The sequence below is a fragment of the Tinamus guttatus genome, unplaced genomic scaffold (genome assembly GCF_059628265.1).
Source record: "Tinamus guttatus ecotype Peru unplaced genomic scaffold, ASM5962826v1 Tinamus_guttatus_pri_ptg000115l, whole genome shotgun sequence".
NCBI lineage: Eukaryota > Metazoa > Chordata > Aves > Tinamiformes > Tinamidae > Tinamus > Tinamus guttatus.
In genome coordinates, this window is record NW_028288649.1 from 7,134,996 (window position 1) to 7,151,637 (window position 16,642).

The 16,642-nt window shown below is 39.5% G+C and overlaps 1 protein-coding gene across 3 annotated transcripts in view; it reads left to right on the top strand.

Annotated features, from left to right (window-relative positions):
- Positions 1-16,642, top strand: part of SLC4A7 (solute carrier family 4 member 7) — a 79,683-nt gene that overhangs the window by 13,389 nt on the left and 49,652 nt on the right. The gene's annotated exons all lie outside the window — the stretch shown is intronic.

Consider the following 16,642-nt stretch of genomic DNA (forward strand, 5'->3'; position numbering starts at 1 on the left):
TTGTGCTCTGTGTTATAGGCAGCAGCTTCTCTTTTGAGGCTAATGTAAGTTCATGCTTCTTCCTATTAAAGTGGTTGTGTGACTTTGTTTTTTATTAATGAAGAGCGTTGGGGATAGTATCAGATATCACGGACCTAACTGCAAGGTTTGTAGGTTTCTGGGTACCTCAACTTTTTTGTTAGGTCTCTTAAAGAAAATGTCCAGTAATATACTAAATATATATATAGCACCTGGAGGAGAAAAAAATAAATTCTTTTAAAACAAAGCTTATGTGCAAGGCTTCTCTGGAAGTCATTGTAGATCTTCTGGGGGGACTTGGTCTCTTTCTCAACCTTGCTGAAGTTCAAAGATTCCAGCTGTTTTCTTCCTTTATAGTTCTCAAAGTGAATGAATGAAGAAATTTACAGAGCTCCTTCAGCTGAAAGAAGCCTTTAATTGGATTAATTGTGAGTGTGATAGCCATTCCATGGTATAATATTCCATGCAAAAGCGTGTCAGTATTACGAGGCACTAGTGTGACAGAAAACTTAGAGTGCCATCCCTGAGGTACACGTTCTGCTTGGGAAGGATGAAATTCTCTGAGGAACATCCTGCTTTGCATTTATCAGAAATTCACACGAGTCTTTTGTGTCTCAATTTAGGATTAGTACTGACTGTTAATTTATAATGTAGTAAGCTAATACTCAGTATTATTAGGATGTTGCACTTGTCTTACATTCTGAACTAAAATAAGGTGTATTTTTTCTATTTTTTTGACTTACCTCTTTGTGATTTGATTGATCCTCTTCAAACCATGTTTAGTCATGTATTGGATTGAATACTTGAGCTAACTCTGAGAAGAGCCAAAGAAGTCCTGTGTCTTTCATATTGTTAAGAATAATCCTTGCCAAGGCAGATAATATTTGTCAGGCTTTGAAATTTGCCACTTTCTATATCTTGCTGTATCAATCTAATTTCTAATGTGGGTTATTTTTAAGGATTAAATAAAAGAATGAATAGCAATTTCCTTCTTAAGAGAGAGGCAAAAAACTGTTTTGTCTCCTTCCTCCTTTACTGTGATTGTGTTAATCATTTTTGAGTGATACTTGATATAGTTTAAGCATTATGACTTCAGTGTCTATTAAAAAATAATCCTCATTCATGATTAACATAATCAAATTGGCTGTGAGTGAAAATTTGGAGGTAATAGTAACATTAGTGCTTACAAGTGATTTGTGAAGGGGGCTGTTTTTGAATATCCTTGGATGCAATGTTGTAGTTAAGAAGTGGAACTCCAGTTCAGTCTGCCCTTAATGGGAGAGCTTCCTTTGGTACAGTTGTTCAGTCCTGCTGAGAAAAGGGTTCCTGACTGTTTGCTGTCATGTAAAATGCACAGAAGCCTTAAACAAAATTAATAGCTTTCGTAGAGAGTGAACCTAGTAATAAATATTTTAGAACATCCATTTATTTGCCTCAGTATGCTTTATATCAATTCCTTTTAGTAATGGCTTCTGTTAGCGTTAATTTCAATAGTCAATAATGCAAACCGATACAGTTACTAAAGGTAGATCTTTTAGAAACTTATTTTTAAGAAAGTCCATAAAAAATAAGCTTAAAATAAGTGTTCATTTTAATTACACTAATGATATTCCACTGAAAAGCTCTGAAATTGATGCAAGACCAACAAAAGCTATGATGTCTTTCTCCCTAATGTATTAATTTCAAAGCAATCCTAATCCAAAGAAATAGGTACTCTTTTCTCCTAAAGAAGATTGTCGTGTCACCGTGAATGGTTCAGTCCCACTTGGAGAACGTAAAGGGAATTGACTCTGTTTGCTGGATACATTGGCTAACAGTGACATTTGTGCAGCCTTATTTACCGACAGTTTCTACAGTTTCTGTAGAGTCAGTCCTGCAAGAAAATGAGGGAATAATGGCCAAGGGGGAGGCAGGTAGATCAATTCCTTGATGTGTGCCCTCAATTAGTATCACTGGAAAAAAAGGGATGGATATTTTAATGCATCTACAGTCAAGCAGATGAAACCACTATTGTTAGAAACAGGCAGAGTTAAATAGTGGTTAAGTGTATTCAAAATTTTCCTCTTGGAGCACTTCTTTATGTGTTGCTTTTGGTTTTAGGCAGTATTTTTTAAATACTACAACTCTTAACTGCTTTTTCTCGTATTTCTTGTATTTCATTTTCCTTTTTTTTTTTTTTTTTTTCTTTTGCATGAACCTGAGGTGGAAGAAGTCTTTCAGAATCATGAAATGATGCAAGATTGTTATACTGCTTTTGGTTGCTAAAGAAGTTCTAAGGTTTATGTATCAAAAAGGCAAACATTTCAAGTTATGCTCTATTCATACATGTTATTAAGATATCTGATCAGAGAAAGTTGCTTGATGTAGTAATGCATCACCCAAGGCCTTAAGATGTAGGCGAACATTTTTTTTATATGCCACATAAAAGCAAATCTTAGATTTTGTGTAGATGGTTTCTCTAGAGATTTAATAATATCGAAAAAAATACTTGCTCTGAAGACTTGGTTTGTAACTTCTTATAAACAAATTTTAAAAAGCACAAAGTTTCTATTTCTTTGCTCTTTCTCTCTAGTCTCGTATTTGTAGAAAAGTCATTTGTCTGACAGATACATTTGCCAATGTTTAGATTAGCTGTTGTATATTTCTGAACATTCACAGCTCCTTACTAGCTTTAAAATGTTAGATTGCAAATGTCTAGATCAAGTTCCTGAAGCCCTCGGGTATATCGTGTTCATTTTACTGGAAGCTATTTTGTAGTAATGTTAATTCTAGACGTTCAGGATGTTTTGGTTCTTTTTTGTATATGCATGTGCCTTTTACATATATAGAGTCTTAGGTCTCTGGTCTTGACAATGCCTTTTATGTATTTGCCTTGTGTTCGGTTTAATGTGTATTTAGCATTATAGTGCTACAGTGTTCATTTTTATATTACTGTTCTTTAGAGTAATTTTAAAAACATAGATTCTTTTCCTTGCTTATTTTCAAAAGAAGAAAATTGGAAAGAAGTATTAAAAAATTTAATGTCTATTCTTGAGATAAAGGATGCAATAAATAAAAGATTTTTTTTTTTAAGTTAGGACTTACTGAAAAATAGAAGCAGAACAGACTTGGCTATGTAGCCTTTAATTATATTCAGCAATGCAAATGAGAAATAAAAGGGGATTCCCTTTTAAAAATTAATATTTTCAGTGATTCTGCCAAGAGAGATTAGTCTTCTGGAAGTTTTAAGTTCTGCCAGGTTTTTGTCTAGCAACATATTCCTTTATAAAAGCTATTTCAGACATGAACATATCATACTGCAAATTGCAAGAGGAAAACAGAAGAATTTGGCAAGAAATGATGGGTTTTTAGGGTACGGGTGCATGCTAGGGCTGAGCTGAACTAATATTTTACGCGCACTGAAAGGGTGATCTCATCTTCTCCACTTTGTCTTGTTTCTTCCATAAATTGATTTAATTTGTGAAGCCTCTTTTCTCCTCTACTCCTCTCAGATCTCCCCTTTTTATATGGGTTGGTTTTCTAACATTAATATTACTGAATTTTGTTTACTCTGAGATCAGGAAAGTGCCAGATCTAACGTACTGTTATAATGCACTACTGTGAGCGTGTCTTGAATAGTAGTTGTGACTTTGTCATGGTGGAGGTTTACTGCTAGATAAGCAATTAGCTGGCGTTTGGTGGCATGTAACTGTGGTAACAAGCTGAAATACATGAAATACATTTTGTATGAGTTGAACTTAACATGGTAAGAGATATAATTTGTGGAATTTATTTTGTTCTTAAAGTAACCTGCAAACAACAGCACATGTTGGCATGCGTGGCACATATGCAAACATTTGTGCAAATGCGTGTGCTGTTTGGAACGTAACAAGTTGTGGTGAAATTTTGCTGTTTAAATTGTTGTGATCACAGGGCGGTTCAGAGTTTTACTTCCTGGATACCTTGTTTGCCAAGCATGCTGTACTCCAGCAACGGTATGGGAGGGCTGACAGCTCCTGCTTTCTTAATCGTCCCGCCTTGCGTGTTGAATACGTCACTTTCCCTTCCTGTTAAAATTTGCAGAGCTTTGTATGTAGTGGTTTTTCTTCATGATGAAAGAAAACATGTAAGTTATTACACAGATAATTGACTTCAGTAGCAGGATGATCTAAATGCCTTACCAGGGAAAATGAATAGTTAAAGATGATGGTAATCCCCCTGTGACTGGGATGCAATTATATAAATAGAGGAGAATTAAAGTGACAGGGAAAGTTGAGGGTGAAGAGTTGGTCTTCACTATGTGAATTGCTGAGTTTTCATGATCCTTCACTTTTCTTGTGGAGAAAGATACGTGGATGAATAGTCATTCAAAAAGTACAACATTGATTGAAAGAGTCAAGCTGTTATTTATTGGCTGGTGGTATTTGGTCTTCTTGCTAAGGAACTGTTCTACATGGGAGCAGCTTGATTCAGTTATGTTTGAAGAGTCTATCCTACCTGTAATTCATTTATATATATATATATATACACACACACACACACACACACACACACATATATATATACATTTTTTTTTCCCTCCTAAGTATCTAACAAGGAAAGACTTCTACATGCTTGTGCTTCAAATGATGTCAAGTACAAAACACAATTTTATCTGTTTCTTAGTATGTTGTTTCACACCTAGACTCACTGGCTGTGCATTTTCTGTGCCGTCTGTAGTTCCAGGATAAAGTTGTCCTAAAGTTGTTGATCTTCCTAGGATGCCCTTAATGGTATTAAAGCAGTTCTGACTGTAGTTCTTGTGTAAGTGATCTAAGACTTATCTGGAATTAAAAAAAAAAAAAAAAGTCTCTCAAAGCTGCCAAATTGCAGATGAATTTGTGTAAAACCAAATGATGAAGGGAATGTTGTAATCGCAAAGGGCAGTGCTTTGAATGTGGAAAGCTCCTTTTTTATAACAAGCTGCCAGCAAGGCCTGGCGCAGTGCCATCGCAGGGCGACCGCATGCTCGCACGCGTTGAAGTGAAGCTCTTGTCATTGTGCTGTTTGTACACAGTGAATTCCTTCCATCTGTCACTGCAGTGGGGTGTTTCTGAGTCCAGAAATCATGTTATGCCAAATAAGCTACTCTAAAAATTGATACACTTCTTGCTCGCGCGCTCTCTCTCTCTCTCTCCCCCCACTTCCTGAGCCCCTCTCCCCCCATCATTTCATGTCCACATGAATGAGGACTTGCAGGGTGATTACCAAAGCTGTCCATGCAATACAGCACATACAAATCTGGTGACTGATGCCTATTCAAGTTTCAGACTCCAGCAGGGTCCTCTCTAGACTGTAGATTTGCAGCTCAAAATGATGTACAACTGTGTGACGTTAGAAGGATCCAAACCAGCACATCTCCCCGATACTGTGCCTAGTGGCTCTGGCAGCTGTCCTGAGAAACCCTGGAGTCGGGCAGTGGGACAGCACACCAGAGGATATCTCTATAGAATGCTTCAGTCTTCGTTTAGACTCATGAAGCAAACTAGCAATGAGCTGAGCCCCCCAGCCTCCCCGTATTGTGTTGAAGATTAGATCCTCTTTACTCTACAGGCTGCATCGCTAGCAAAGAATATAATGTTCGCTTCATGTGACTTGTTTGTGTCAGGAAGGATTGAGTTTGGGTGATGAATGCAGTTCTACCCCTTCCTCAAACACAGTATTTAATAGAAGACTCATGCCAGATGCAGGGCTTTGTAAGGCTGGACGTGTGTGCCTGTCAGCACGGCCTCTAAACCCGCACTTGGCTCCTTTGTGCCCAGAGCTGGCCGGGGGCCAGGCAGCTTCACTCCCACAGTGCTTGTGCTTAAGCTAATGTGCTCAGTCCTGCCTAGTAAAGCTACTTGGTGTGGAATAAAAACAGGCTTGTGCCTCGCTGCCTTAGAAAGTCAGATGAAGCGCAGCTCTGTCTTCTCTGGGCCCGGCAGAGCCTGCAATAAGGCAGCTGCATACGGGTAATAGTCGCCCTTTCGTTTCCAGAGCAGAATCTGGAGGCCAGGGGTCTGTGGCTGCAGTAGCGTGAGCTGTTTGCTGCTGTGTTAACAGTAGCGTTTCTGTAAGATATGATAAGGGCGTGTTTTAATTTAATGCTCTAGAAACTAGTTATAACAAGTGGCATGAAAATTGCTCTCCTGATCCATTGCAGTGTTTTCTGCACTCTACCAGATGGCTAACAAAGGGTTTGAGTTTGGCCTGCTTTAATTAATTTTAAGGATTTTTTTTTTTCCTGGAACCCTGCACTTCTGTGTTTCACAGTATCTTGAGTTTGTTTTTTAATAATAATGATAAAAAAGCCTCAAGTAGTTGTTAAAGATTTTTGTGGAATATCGCAGCATACGGTTGCAATCTTGCTGCAGCACAGGTTGTTTTGCTCTGAGTTCTCACAGTGTTGCCACAGAACATGTTCAAGGACATGATAATTTTGAATATATTTGACTACAATTGATTTTAGAGTACTGACTTCTGTAGTTAAGCATGTTTAGACAGTTGCAGTTTTAAATCGCAACGTTGTTCCTTATCTAATGTGAAGCTTTTCCCTGGTATTTACTCTTAGGTTAAAGCAGACTTTTATCACGCAGAATAATTTTGTTATGAGACTTGGGGGGAAAAATACCCCCCAGTGCTATTTGAAAAATTTGGTTGGTTGGTTGGGTTTTTTTAGAATGTTGGCCCTTGAGTTTCGCTCTCACTATGCTTGTTCTTGTATGATAAGTAAAGTTCCTAAGTGTTTTTTTTTTTTTTAAACACTTCTAAAATTTTGTCCCAAGACTGAGTCACTGTTATGTAGGAGTTGTTTGACTGCAGACTAGATGTGGGTAAGATTTCAGTGAACCTATTCAGTGGTTAAGTTCCCAAGTTAAGTAAGTATTTTTCCAAAATAACAACAACAACAACAAAGCCACCCAGAATCCATAAACCCTTGCCTCATTTTCCAAAAGAACAGGCTGCCATCTGCATCCCTTCCTGCTCCCAACACACCAAAAGGCCCACGCAAACCAACTTTGCACTCTTGGTATATATAGTGTGGAAATTGAAATGCTTTGTTTTCATATGGATTCATGCAAAGGGAGTCCTTTAAAATCCAGGAGAACTGCCCAGGATACACTGAGCATAGCTGCTCAAGTCTTCGTGTGAGTACCTGAAGGAAGTTGCATGGGTCTGTGCTCGACATGAGGAAAAGAGAACTTGGAGCTAGAATATCTGGCATTTTGTTTAGCTTATTCTTCCTAATGAAGTGTTTTATTTATGGACATCACACACAAGTAACAAAGGAGGGCTCTGGTAGTTTGGTGGCTAGAAAATTCACCTGAAGGAAGTAATGACAGCTTACTTTTTAATGTGAACACCTACTTACAGAAATTGAAACAAAGTACTTCTAAAGCTGCTTGTCAAGAAGAGACAACTCTTAGAGAGCACCCTGGCTAGTCTGATTTGGGGGTTTTCTGTGTTGAGAAAGACAGTGATGGGAATTGAACATGTCCTTTTCTTAGGAAAGCCTTCTGGTTTCTGAGCTCTAGGTGGTAAAGGTGATAGGTGATACCATCCTTAGAGTTGCATAGTATACTTCTTTGTTTGGTGGTATTTGATCCAAAGTTATGAATAGTGTGTTATTTTGTTTTAACCAAATTGTTCTGTTGTTTTTTGCTTCGGAGGGGTGCACTACTCCAGCAATTCCAGAATTCTCATCATCCAGGAAATATGAATGCAAGGGGGGGAAAAATAAATAAAAAGGAAAAAGGAAGCAGTGTCATGCTGTAGAAGTTAAGACATTGGTAATGCCCTTAACAATTTGTATTTTGTATGATAACATAAGGCTTAGGGCTAAGGAGGCTTAGGAATGGCAATGATGACAGGAAGAATGAAACGAATCTCCGAATTTGGTATGGTGGACTCAAGGATACGTTTCCCTAAGGTTGTTTTAAGCAAACAAAAAATCTTTTGAGAACTAGACTTATCACACCTCAAAGAGAGTCTCCTCTTAATCTGAAAGAAAGCATGAAAGCAATCACAGCTAATAAAATAAAAATTACATAAGAAGAACTTTTAGTAGTCCTGGTTTGTTTTTCTGAGGAAGAATGCTTTGCTTACGGTAGAAAAACTGCCTTTGCAATGGTTATTCAGTGATGGGGCAGTAATATTAAGTAATAATAAGGCTATAAGCCATTAACAGATATTCTGACTTGTGGAGTGCTCTGCTCTAGAAGCCGAGGCACAAACTTGCTGTCACTTACAGTGCTCACAGGGGCTTGCACCTGAGCAAAAATACATGGCTGGGGCTGCTCATAGCTGCTGTGGGTGCAGAAAATGTTAATCTCGGACTCCGTGTCGGTCGCTTCTTTTTTTGGTCTTGCCCACGCTGGAGCTGAAGGCCGGCTGTGCTGCGTGTGACCCTGGGGAGCCGCGTGAGCCATTGGCTCCGGGACCGGGCCGCGCGTGAGGCAGTCGGGAGCGCGACCGCCGCCACGTGGGGCGGTCACCGCTCTCCCCCGCGGCGCCAGGGCATTTGCCCCTGCGCGCCTTGCTGCGAAGAAGCTCGCCCGGGGAGAAAATGCAACCTGTACGTGAGCAGCGGCCGCGGAGCTCGGGGCTGTGCGCTGGGACGGGCTCTGAGGGCAGCGGTGCTGAGCAGCTCGCAGCTCGCGCCGGGGCTCTGGTGGGCTTGTAGCTCAGGGAGCAAATGCCTGGAAAAAGCTCGTGTGGAAGTAGCACTTGGAGTAAAGATTCCTGTTATATAGGAGATATGTTATATAGGAGATATTTTCTGTGCAACCAGAGCTGTTTATTTGTACATGGTGGCTTTATCTGAAAAGAAAATGTTCTTTTAAAATCAGAAGAGTATGTATATTGCCAGATTTTGAGGGTTTTCTTTTTTTAAAATAATTTTTGACTCAGCTTTTTGTAATTTGAAGGTGATTGACTATGGCTTTATGAGTTGCTTATGAACAATTTTCTGCAAGTATTGTTTCTGATGACAAATAGGGGAAGTTTCTGGTGATCAATTTTGGAATAGCTTTGTGATTTTTTGTTTTGACCTCTCTCTCTTTCTCTCTCTCTGTTTCTCTCTCAAAGGAAAAAAAGCAGTGGCCTTAACGAGTTTGTAACTCAGACAAAATGCTGCTCTCTTGTCCTTCAGACTTCAGTGTTAGAGCTGTAGATCTCCCTTTGTAGAGATTTCTGCAATGAAGCAGTGAACTTTAATAGTATTATGAGCTATTGTGTTGTTGAATGAGTAGCCTTTGTCACTGACATTTAACTGCAAACGCAGCGTGTAACAGGAGAAACTGCTTTAGAGTCCAACTAAAATCTATGGGTGAAATTTTCCTACAACTTAGAGCTTTATAGAGCCTGGTGTGTGCCTGGTTTGTCTGTGTGTGCTTTATTTTTTTAAATCTATCAATAAACTTACTATATTCTTTTTATGAGCATAATAAGGGAGATTTTCATTCAGACACTCTAAAATGCATCTAACTGCAAAGACCCCATTTGTTAAGGGCTCTGCAGAACAGCAGGTAGTTTTTGATTTCCAGTGAGGTGCTGCCTTCAACTCTAGACACGGGGCTCCGGGGCACGCACGTGTTAGTAGGGACTTCTCTGCAAGTCAGTACTAGTTAAAGCTCATTTAGTGCTCTAAGGTAATCCACTTTCTTAGCTTTTAAAAGACAAGGCGAAGATCTCCTTCCTTTATATTGGCATATACCACTAAATGGGAAGTGGGACAAATATTCCTTGAATTGGTTCCTACATTGCTGTTAAAGAAATCCAGCCTTTTAGGAAGTCACAAATGCTTCTCTGTATTGTTTTGCTTTTGTCAAACTCTTGTAAGCGTGAGACTTGCACAGCATATTGTCCTTTCCCCCATTCCCTGTTCCTAATTCCCTAAGTTGTTCAAGCCTCAAAAATCTAAAATGTGTATTTGCTTCTGAATGTAAGAAGTTCCCTTTCATTGAAATAATTAGCTCTAACAATTTTGCTATTTTATTTTGCATTCTGTGTTTGTAGAATCGTTCAGTTGTGAAGCAGTTCATCATATATACCATATATTTTCTCTGAGGGATGTGCTTTAAAATGTAGGGAAAGTAAAATTGCTTGGCTGTTGGACAACTGTTTCTTGGGGCTGTAAATTTAGAAATAACTGAATGGAGCTATGAATCTTCTAGATTAAATTTAATGCAGTGCCACAATGCAACTTCATAAAATGATGGCTATTTTGTTAAATATGCAACTTGATACCATGGTGGGTTGGAGACAATACTTGCTAACTGTTAAATTTTCTGGCCCACAGAACACTGGGTGTTAAATTTAGACATCTAATTCTAATTGAATTTATTCTTGTATTTTAGTCACTGTTGTCATATTCAGTATTAATCAAGCCACCACTTTCTTTTGTTCATTCTATCCTTTTTTTCTTCTTTTTTAGATGTAAATTGTGAGAAGCCTTTCTTCAGGGCTTATGCTTCCTGCATCTTTCTCCTTATTTTCATTATGATTTATACATGGCTTTGTTGTCTAAAGATTTATGTGTGATTTATGAGGGATATAGTTTGTCTCGTAATTCTTAGTGTGATAGGGACCTGATTAGTGTTTTGTAGAACTACTGAAACAAAAAACCTATTAATAAAAATTGAGTATTTGCCTATGGAGGAAGCAAAATGTATTCAACCATTAACTTGTTTAGAACTGCTTTCCCTCTAAGTCATGATGGTTATTGTTGTTGTTTTTTGTAACACCTGCACTTTTTTTCTACCCTGTTTTTCACAAAGTCTTGAAGAAATAAGTAAAAATTAGGGAGAGTTACTGGAGTACTCACATAAGTGTCCAGAGTGAGCATTTGTGTAGTTCCTACTTTCTTTTTTTTTTTTTTTTGGTGAGCCTTTTAGAAGGGAATAGGAGAATAAACTGGGCAGCTAGGGGATTAGTTAACTAGAAAAAAAATCCAACTGCCTTTCGTTGTAGCAATGGGTTGCGGAAATCTGTCAAACTTTCCTGTAAGGTTCTTGAGGATCGCTGCGAATGGGCGCGGGGTGGAGGGGGGGGGCATGATTTACATGTGAGGATAGCTGTGCAATGTAGCAATTGTGTAACCACAGATAAAATTCCCAGGAAAAAAAGGAAACAACTAGAAAGCAAAACAAACAAACAAACCAAAACAGCTTGAGCTGGATTTGAGTTGGCTGTGCTTGGGCAATAGCTACTGCTCTCATGGTGGAAAAAGTCTGGGAAACAGCTGTCCCAGTGCACATGAGATCATAGCAAACAGGAGCAAGGAAGATCCATCAGTAGTATATTTCCTAATTTAAAACTGGAAAGTGTTCTGTTGTGGAATTATTATTAATGTTCTCATCTGTGTATGTTTAAAGGGCAAGACTACCTACAAACTACATGCCAACAAAATGAAATAGGTCCCATTTACACTCAGCACACTCTCATGTGGGGTGCAATCTGGAGGAGAAAAAAAAATCTATATATATTGTCGCGTAGGTGATATTGTACCCAAATGACTTATATAAAAGAATTTATAGGATAACTTGTGCAGTTCTGTTAAGACTGTTTAATGGCTGAATGATATCCTTGTTTTTCCTGTAAAGAAAGAAATGTTTTTTCACATGCTGTTTGTCTTTTAAGGAAGTGTCTGTCTCTGCAAGCGGTCTCCTCTGCACAGCAGACACCAGTTTACCCCTGACTTAAAAGCAGAATAAGTTTGGAGAAGTGAAACAACCTATTTAGGGGCTTTCCAAGTGCTGCTTTTAGTCCTTCCTATGTCAGAAGCCCTGGCTGTGGTGTTCTCTTCTACCCAGCAGGGACCCTAGTGAGTGCATTGGATTTTTGGTTTGCTTTTGTTTTGAGCTGGAGCCTCCATAGCAATCACCTGTCTTATGTGAATGCAAGTTCAATGAAGTAAGGCGTGATAGTGCAGTAATTACTGATGTGACTGGCTCTGCTTCCCGGATCCAGGTAACCAGCTAACATTGTGAATTGTCTGCATTGATTTTTGTCTTTCCTGGGAAGTTTCTGTAAGCATCTGTTGCTGCATCCTTGGAGACAGGATGCTGGGTTGGATGGGCCATCTGGTTTCATTCAGCATAGCTGCTCCTATGTACTGGTGCTGTAAATATGAAGAGCAAAATATCCTGTTCCAAAACTCTTGCAGGTTGTTGATTTTGGTATATAAATATGCAGTAGTGTACTGTATAGATTTGCCACTCAGGTCTGTAAGGAGTATGTAGTTCTGTTTTGTGAGATGAGGTTTATTGGTGCCCTCTTCTAGCCAAAGAACTGAATCCCACCTGGCAAATCTGGCATCTCTAAGATGTAGATGAGTTCACAAACTTGAATGGGAATTACTGCCCCATAGTGCCCATTCCTCTCCCCCTTTCACCTCCCCTTCCACAAAAGATAAAGGCAAGTATTTGCCCTCTGCTCAATCTGAAGAGGTTATGGGGTATGATTGGACTTGGCGTTTTTGGAAGCCTTTTCCAACCATTATGATTCTATGGTTATAATCACAGAGCACTACATAGGTCTCATCCAAAAGTGTGCACAGTTGTAGCAGGACAGTATCAAAAGAAGAGGTTTTAAACTCTTGGCCAAGGACAGATGTATTATAAACAAAGTAGAAGATGACAAAACCCCCTTACTCAAGTAGCAGCACTTGCAGATCTGCTACTGTGAGGGTTCCTGATAGCAAGAAGATGGGGAGCCTGAGTTGTCAAACGCGTAAGCTCTGTCTTCAAAACTGCCAACAAAATGCTTTGTGGGCCCTCTCCTATGCCCTTCTTTCTTCTGCAAAAATTGGAGCAGCCTTTTCTTGGGCCTCTGCTAGTTATCCAGCTGGCTTGGAGAAGAACTTGGCGTTGAGAGGACATACATGAGGTAGAGGGGCTAAGTAATACTTTCAAATGCTGTGTTCAAATTATTCTCCCTACAACTAGTATATTACTTCTGTGTTCCAGAAGTTAACAGTATTGATCATTTGTGTGATGGCTATCGCCAGAATGAGAGAGCTGAGTGAATTGGGCTTTAAGCCTCTGAAGCATTGCCAGCAAGATGCATGTCTTGGAAGTAGTTATTACTGAGTGCAGTTTGGCCCTGGGCCCATCTAAGTCTGTCATGTGTATGGGAATGCGTAACATTAGGCAAGTTGCATGGTGAGAAGAGATTGTACAGATAACAGTGGAAAGTTTCCTTTAGACTTAATTTTCTGTGTGTCATACTTGTGCCAGTCCTATGTGCTGTAGGAGGCTGACAGCCTTATCCCTGCAAACTTTGTTTTTATTCATCCCTGCAATGTTCACACAATTTAGACTTGGTTTTAAAACATACTTTTATGAAACATGGAGTGCTCCTAACATTTTATTTTGGGTATTAAATATTCCGAATGTAGATAGCCTGTAAATTGGTGCCCTTTGTCGCAGTCCTGTGTTGGGGCACTCCAAACACGCTCTGTCCCTCAGGCTTCCGTGAGCTGCTCTGGACGTGTCTCTAATGGGTTCCCTAAATGAGTCGTCTCCTCTCCAGAGAAAAGAGTCTTGGACTGGTTTAATCTGCTGTTTAGAAACTCAGTCCTTTTGGCTTCGCTGTGCTGACACCTAGATGCCCTGTTTTGATACAAACACTAAAAACCTTTAAATTCCCCCACTTCTCCCCCACAAAGTGCTTCCCTTTTGCTATCAAAGAGTTAGTGAGCCATGTGCTATACAATGCACATATGTTTGATTTCCCCCACCCCTTTCCTTTCTCCAGATAAATGGCAAGGGTGCCTGCCTAGGCACATTTTCCACCATTAGGCATTCCAGTCTTCCCTAGATAGCAGGATTGTTGAACAGTCATTGTGACTGATAGCGTTAGTGAGATGTGAGGCATTTTTGGATACTTGTTTGACTGCAGTAAAAAGGAAATTCCCCTTTTCTCTTTGACTGAAAGGGACATGAAAATCAGAGGTGATGACAGGAATCCTGGCAGGATTCTACTAGAGTCAAGTGTCTCTCTGGCCTGCAACAGTTAAAAAGGGATTTTGTTTTCATGCTGTTCTGAAATCGCTAGGGAAATTCAGAAGACCAACAGAGAAGACACATATATAAGGCACACAAGGCTTAATATGAAGGTTACTAGAAGGTTGTGTCCTTGGGACCTTTGCAGGTATTCAGGAGTTGGGGGGTAGGAAAAAGTATGCGTGGAGTATTGTATTTTAGTGTAATCTGAGTAGAATTTCTAAGAGTATGATTTTTGCCCCTGTTTGTTTTATGTTTTCATTTATTTTTATGATTGACCACCTCCTTGTAAAAACAAGTTGTAGCTCAAGGCTGTCACTGGCTTTAAACTCCAGGCAGCTTTGGTTAGTGCTTCAATTAGTTTTCTCTCTTTTTACTGAAGAGATGTTACATGTGTTAGACAGAAATTAGTCTGAAGTTTGGCTCATCTTTGTGAACTGGTTTTGTGCATCTGTGGGGTTACTGTAGGTAGTTTCACATGACATCTCTGGTGACCTGCAGAGGAACGCTTGCTGGGGTGATGCGGTTCTCACTAGTTTCAAACAGTTCCTCCTCGTTCTATGAACTTTTTTAAACATATGTAAACAAAGATGATTTGGAATAGAACATGTCTTGATTTAGCAGCTGAAACTGTTTTCTCTCACCCTTATGTCACAATCTGACATGGTAGAGCTTCTATAATTACTGGAAACCTCTGCCCTACAGACTTTATTTTTAGCAGGGAAAATGCTGTAGCCTGAAGTTAGGTTTGTAGCTTATTTGAACATTGTGGTGCTGCCTGGCCTAAGGTTAAAATGTCTTACGGTGGGACTTGCTGTTGGCATTGCACGCAGTTACATTAAGAAATTTCTAAGCAAAGAATGTAAATGAGAAGGTTTCTTCGCTTGTGATGTTTGTGATTGCTGATGGCTTCTTCTTGGAAGAGCCCTTGCATATGTTGAGTACGTAGCAATAGTGCTGGCTGGGGTCGTGAGGGCACGCGTGCCTTTGGGTAATCTAATCTCAAAAGACGCTCCTTTCACATGATGCAGTTCTGCAAGCTGCTTCTCTATGTACAAAATTGGCAAAGCACCTCTGTTACTAAATTGAAAGGATGATTAATATAAATGGCATCCATATTAATATAAATGGCAAGTGAATACAGCAAATACAGTTTTAAAATGTTACTGAGGGAAATGAGTCTTCTACAGTATGTGTGTGTAACTCTCCCCTCGTGTACACATAGTGTCTGTGGAAAAACAGTGTCTTCCCTTGTTGCTGTAGAACTGAGAGTTTCACAACTTTCAGGTCTTTTTTTCTTTCTTTCTTTCTTTTTTTTTTTTTTTTTTTTTTTTTTTTTTGTTTTGTTTTAAAGGTGGGGGCAGGGGCAGGAGAGAGAGTAGGTACAGGATATTTCAGCAGCCTGTGTGGCTTGTAACCAAGAAGCTGATGTGGAAAAGGTTTTGATGGCCCTTTTCCTTCCCCACCCCTTTCCCTCCATCTCCATTAGATGTTATTAATATGATGATTGCCAGACTTCTGCCCCTTTGCTGTAGCAGGTTTCTGTAACGCTTTAGAGGCCGGCCCATCAGACATGGCTTTAGTTTAATCACACGAAACTTTTGTTTGTCACCATCCGGAGTGCTGAAGAGTTCTGGTTATTTTCTAACGTGTGCAGATCTTGGCTTTTGCAGGGCAGTGGTAGTGACAAAATTATGTCATCTTTCAAGAGCACTCCATTTTTAGTTTTTTGTGTGTGGGTATGTGTTTTATTTTTATTTTTTTTCCTCTCCTGAAATGAATATCCCGGTCCTTGAAAAAGTGAAATCAAGAGCTTTGCAAAAGGAAATTCTGTGACATTTAGAGTACTAGGGAATTTCCTCCCTGTTTTTCCATTATAACAACTTCAGATTCTGTTCACTGGTGCTCTTAAATGAGATGGCTTTAGATTGCTGTAGACAGCATTTGTTTTGTGAGGTTTTTCAAGCCATCCAACTTCTGTGTTCTGTGCCCCTTTCTTTCCACTCTTTATTGTGATACCAGTCAGAATGTAACTCTGAAGTGAATTTTGTCTGTCTCTTTGCCTTCAGTCAGGGCAGCTGAGTCTGTTTTTAAAGAGTAGAAGTATCTCAAAACTATACTAGCCATCATTAGGTTAGCTAGTATAGACATTTATCATTAGGTTTGCTAGACTAGACATAGAATCATAGAATCATAGAATGCTTAGGGTTGGAAGGGACCTCTAGAGATCATCTAGTCCAACCCCCCTGCATACGCAGGGTCACCTAGAGCACGTGGCACAGGACTGCGTCCAAGCGGGTTTTGAAGATCTCCAGAGAAGGAGACTCCACAACCTCTCTGGGCAGCCTGTTCCAGTGCTCTGTCACCCTCACATATAGACACATATAGACACCCTCACATATAGACATATGGTCCTTTATAGTCCTATGGCATATAGCTTAGTAGTTTTACTCAAAATGGATGTTTTTCTACATGTAGTAACATTATCCTATACTGAAGGAAAATGTCTTTTCTTGAGAATTGGTGGCTATTCTGCACCATTTGCTTTGTCGGTTTAGAAGCTGGGCTTCTGCCATGTTAGATAACTCTATGACAAACAGCTTCAAGATTTTAAGACT